The 5,667-nt window shown below is 34.6% G+C and overlaps 1 pseudogene; it reads left to right on the top strand.

Moving 5' to 3' along the window:
• The first annotated feature begins 3,880 nt into the window (after positions 1-3,880).
• On the top strand, positions 3,881-4,009 carry LOC145241854 (U2 spliceosomal RNA; annotated as a pseudogene).
• The last annotated feature ends 1,658 nt before the right edge of the window (positions 4,010-5,667 follow it).

Here is a 5,667-nt window from a genome sequence, read left to right as displayed (position 1 = left end):
TGTTCTGATGAGTGTAGGTTGTGTTGTACATCTCTGGAAACAGTGTCACACAGTGTAAGTGCGTGTTCTATACTTGCTCAACAAGAATACAAATGTCACCATTAAAAGTTTGTGCAAATGTACACTGGAGTTTGTGCCAAAATTTGGAAGCCAAGTGACGGATATGTGGTACCAACATCACCCAGAAGGGGTAGTGGAAAATGAGACGTTAAGATTATCCGTGATTTCATGAATTTGTATGACCAAGATAGAACTCACTGGAAACCAGATATTGTAGTTGTGAAAAAAAACACCAATAAATGCCAAATTATTGATGTGGCTTGCCCAAACGGCATCAACTTAAAAGGTAAGAAGAATGAGAAAATACGGAACTATCAGAAACTGAAGCTGGAGGTTGCTAGATTGTGAAATAAGAAAACTTCCATCGTGCCAATAATGATTGGTGCGCTTGGCTCAATCCTGATTATCCTATGAAAAAGCTGAACTCCTTGGGAATCAGATACAACATCACCATACTCCAGAATTCAGTTCTGTTTGGCTCAGTTAAATTCTTACACCAGGTGCTTTCCATCTAATTGACTCTTTGACTATCTTCGCTAGCTTTCGTGTAAGTGCCCGCTCTTGAGGAAAAAAACGGTGTAAAACATCACAACATTGGGAGGTTAATTGAATAATAATAATGATAAAAATAATATTAATAATAATAATAATAATTATTATTATTATTATTGTTATTATTATTATTATTATCATCATTATAATTATTATTATTATTATTATCATCATTATAATTATTATAATTATTATTATTATTATTATTATTATTATTATTATTATTATTAAACTTGGAGGGACTTGTTGTCACTCAGCTTCCAGGAACATCATAGGATGTTGTCAGGAAAAGATCTCTGAAGACATGTGTGAAAACTCCTTGTGAGCCAATAATAATAATAATAATTGAATGACTGAATGAATGAATAAACAAATAAACAAATACATAAAATAAGAATAAAAAATAAAATAAGGAATAAAATAAACAACACATAAAATAATAAAAATAATAAACGAGAAATGCCAGAATGGTTATGTTGGCTAACGACACGGATTGATAGCCTAGATCTGTTAAGTTCGAATCTTGTTCGTTCCACAGAAGAAATTTTGTGAAAACTTGGAATTGTTAAACTTACCGAGGGTGAGTAGGAGGAGCTGTAAGACACTCATATGTGTGGACGACGTTGGACCGTTTTTCTGTAATAAAATCCTAGGTGGCCGAATTTGATGTCTTATAAAGACATGATAGTCTCGTTAAATCTCGCTAAACGAGAACTGGGGTGTATAAAATATGCTACACGCGGTCTTTCTTTGGTAGATAATGTTTGGTTTTCAGACAGAAGACACATGTGCTTGCATTACAAGTTTGTTACTGTTGCAAGAAAAGATTGCTTGTAAGTAACGACACCATTTTGTTGCAAGCCTTAATGCCTTTTCTTCTCCCCTTACTCGTCGGTAAGATAATTCCGACACGTTCAGTTAGAGATGCTGGCAACCTTTGCGCGATCCCTCCCTTAAGTACCTGGTGTCTGTCTAGAAAGAATTGTATATAGAAAAATATCAGAGAAACGAATTATTACCTGATTTATACAAAATGAATGACTGATACTCAACAATAACCACAACAACAACAATAACAGTACTAAGTAGGGTATAAGCGTGGAATATAAGTACATATAAGAGATACAAGGATTTTAATCTCAAATGTGTTAGAAAAGATAGCGAGTGCTGAATAGAATGCAGCAGGAAGATATACGATGAGAAGAAAGTAGTACAAATTAAGAGAGTGAACAAAACTAGTATCGGAAATGTGCATGTATTATTAGTAATATTAACTGAGATTGGGTTAATGTCCGTCCGAACTAAATAAACAAATTATTATTATTATTATTATTATTATTATTATTATTATTATTATTATTATTATTATTATTATTATTATTATTACATTTAAGAAGAAGACGAAGAATGAATGAATAATAATAATAATAATAATAATAATAATAATAATAATAATAATAATAATAATAATAATAATAATAATAATAATTGCAATTCAAATCTCAGAGAAAAAACAATGGTCTTTGCCAATGTAAAATCAATGATACGCAGCTGTTGCAATAATGAAAAATCATTTGCAATGTGTATCCAAAGTAGTGGACAGTGCTGCGTACTCTTTCTAACCTAGTTTTTAGAAAACACTATCAGTTATTTTAAATGAGCAATCACTAATAATTACTCGTGTGAAGACTTTTAATGTGCAAATAATAATAATAATAATAATAATAATAATAATAATAATAATAATAATAATAATAATAATAATAATAATAATAATCCTGATTTCGTTTGATAAGGTTTCCCTGAAATGAAATAGGATTGATCTTCAGATAACTCTTCCTCAATCCAAGCTCCAATCCAGAAGCTTCAAAGATCAAGGCTATTCCTTATTATTTTTTTTATTATTATTAATGTCCTTCCAGCCTACTTGGTATAACACCAATCATACATACTACAACTGCGATATCTTGGGATTTAGACGAGGAGGAGGAGGAGGAAGAGGAAGAAGAAGACGAAGAACAACGACAACAACAAAAGCTCGATTTGAGAGTTTTCAGGAATTTTTAGTCACAGCTATTTTACACACTTACCCCGATCCTCTTTAATGACAGTTATCTTCTATGATTTTATCGAATCTGTTCCATCTGCAACGCCACAAGATGCCTGTTTTACCCATTTTCCATTCCTAAAATCAAACTTTTATTGTATTTTCTCCCGTATTTTTATACCTACGTAAATTTTAATCTGTTCAATTATTCAAAGTGTCATGCATTTTTAGTCGCGTGCAAGCGACTCTATAAGTCACTCTGTCAGTCGGTCGGTCGGTAACACTTTTGTGCTTGTTTTTTTTTGGTTAAGATCAAAGGTCTGTTGTTAATAGATGCTGTTCTTAGCTTTTAAAGTTTTTCTTGACCAAGATCCAAGTGTAGTATCTGTTCCGGCAGATACTGCAAGCTATGACTAGCTATGACTAGCTATGACTAGCAAAGACCAGATGTGGGGGCAACCCCACATGCCTGACCTTTAACCAGCTCCCATTTCCCACCTCTCGGGAGCTGGTCCCCTTTTCCCTTCCCCCTCCCTTCACTCCTCACATTAGAAATTGGCCTTGTGCCTAATTTGCTCGGTGGGAGAGCAAATAAATACCATCTGTTCCGGCAGATACTGCAAGCAAAGACCATATGTGGAGGCAGCCTCACATATAAGACCCTGGTGAATGTAGGGGCAACCCTTCATACCAATTGTCACTATCCATCTCCCCTACTCCCCGGGGAGTTGGTCCCCATTTCCACTTCACTCCTCACATTAAAAATCGGCCTTGTATCTAATTTTCTCGGTGGGGGAGCAAATAAATACCGCTTTTCTTTGCCTATTGGCCAAGATCCAGGTGTAGTATCTGTTCCGGCAGATACTGCAAGCAAAGACAATATGTGGGGGCTGCCTCACATATAAGACCTTGGTCAATGTAGGGGCAACCCTTCATACCAATTGTCACTATCCAGCTTCTCTACTCCCCGGGGAGTTGGTCCCCATTTCCCCTTCACTCCTCACATTAAAATTGGCCTTGTGCCTAATTTGCTCGGTGGGGGGGAGCAAATAAATACTAACCCCACATGTAAGACCTTGATCAATGTAGGGGCAACCCTTCATACCAATGGTCACTATCCAGCTCCTCTACTTCCCGGGGAGTTGGTCCCCATTTCCCCTTCACTCCTCACATTAAAAATCGGCCTTGTGCCTAATTTGCTCGGTGGGGGAGCAAATAAATACCCTTGTCTTGGCCTTTTGCCCAAGATCAAAGTGTAGTATCTGTTCTTACTACATGCTGTACTTATTGTGATATAAAGTGGGGGATCACTTTTCTGTATTAATTTAATGTAAAATGATCACACCCTTTACAACCAGTCAGTCTCAAAGCCATTCAAGTAATTTTCCAGATGATCCAAGTTGTTTTGAAGGATTCCAGTTATTTTTTAAGCATTTAAGTCATTCTTAAGGTCATTCAATTCATCTTTAGGTTCATTAAAGTCATTCAAAGTCATTTACTTTTTATTTATTTAAGTCATTTCAGGCCATTTTTAGGTCATTTTAGTTTATCTTTAAGAATTTCATGTCAATCATATATTCACGCATTCATTCATTACACGAGAGCACGCGACTAATGGCTATCGGCCTTGTTATTTACCAAGACATGTATAAATTATTATACATCCATTTTATCGTCAAGAACCGATGTTCCTCCTTGTCAGTTGATACAATCACTTTAATGGCGAGGATTAGTTTTAATAAAACGTTCTTACAAAGAGCATAGCCACAGAAATGATCAGAAAGGCAGGTTAATTTTATACGCATACGAGAGAAAGACGGGCAGATAAAGAGACACATAGATTGATTTCGCCACGGCTTGCTAGATTGTACACGCTCTCTCCAAGTGGAGACGGAACTATTGACACGTTTTCTGGATTGCGGCCTCGCCAACATAGAGACAGAAAATTCTCCCTTGAAACTTGCGTAGTTTCGGTTACTTTCGTCTCGACATCACATATAAGCTCTAAATATCATTCAAACTTTTCCAATCTAAATGTGCCCATTTTCATCTAACAGCAAACTGCCCTTGTATTCGGAAAGAAGGTACGGATTTTTGAAGAGCATAATGTCTGATACTCCAGGAATTTCTTTGTTTCGGAAAAGTAGCATTTGTTTACGCCCCATATTAGTTGAATAGACTATATCGTTTGCAGATAATGTATTTTAAAAATATATTTACAGTAATCAACGAAACATTAGCCTAGCAATTGATTCTTGTAAATATTGAGAAATATTAAAACCTTTATAAATAAATAAAAATAAAGTAACCAAAATTAATCGAGGGCTACTTACATCTCATTTTTTGTTTACTTCTACATCAGGACGTATAAGACAGTGTCACTCAATTCTTTGCTTAGCTCTATGTACCCTTAATCTTTAGGTTATAAGGCTAAGAGTTTAAGAAAGAGACATCAAGTGCCATTTTTTAGTATTTACTATTATTTCAGCACTGTGATTTTTGCCCATTAGCGAACATTCTATTAGTTTGGTGGAAAAATAATGTCGTTTTTCATATATATATATATATATATATATATATATATATATATATATATATATATATAGTTAATCATAAAAATGACATTATTTTTGCATCAGCCTAATAATAACTACGCTAAATGAATGTTTACTAAAATAACTAGTATCGGTATTAACTAACCTAAAGTGCGTTATATATCCTAAAGTAAAGCAACTAAACGAAACACAATTGGAGGTGATTTACCAATATCGCGTGTCACGTTAGAGTTGGAGATTGTGAAATAGTCAGTTAAGATCTGACAGTTGTTATGCATAAGCCAATGAAAAGTACAAAATTCTGGTTCTAAAGGAAAGATAAGTAAAATGTAAAAGCTCATTCGAATTACTATGCAAATGAAGCATGCAGGCGTAAGACTGCACGTAGTTATCATTTCCGTTTCAAAGGAATCTTGAAGTTAATATCATGGAAAAGATGGCGGTCGGAAGAAT

This window comes from Euprymna scolopes, chromosome 20, assembly GCF_053919585.1.
Source record: "Euprymna scolopes isolate OS-2025 chromosome 20, ASM5391958v1, whole genome shotgun sequence".
NCBI classification, from domain to species: domain Eukaryota; kingdom Metazoa; phylum Mollusca; class Cephalopoda; order Sepiida; family Sepiolidae; genus Euprymna; species Euprymna scolopes.
This window is presented reverse-complemented; position numbering and strand designations above follow the sequence as displayed.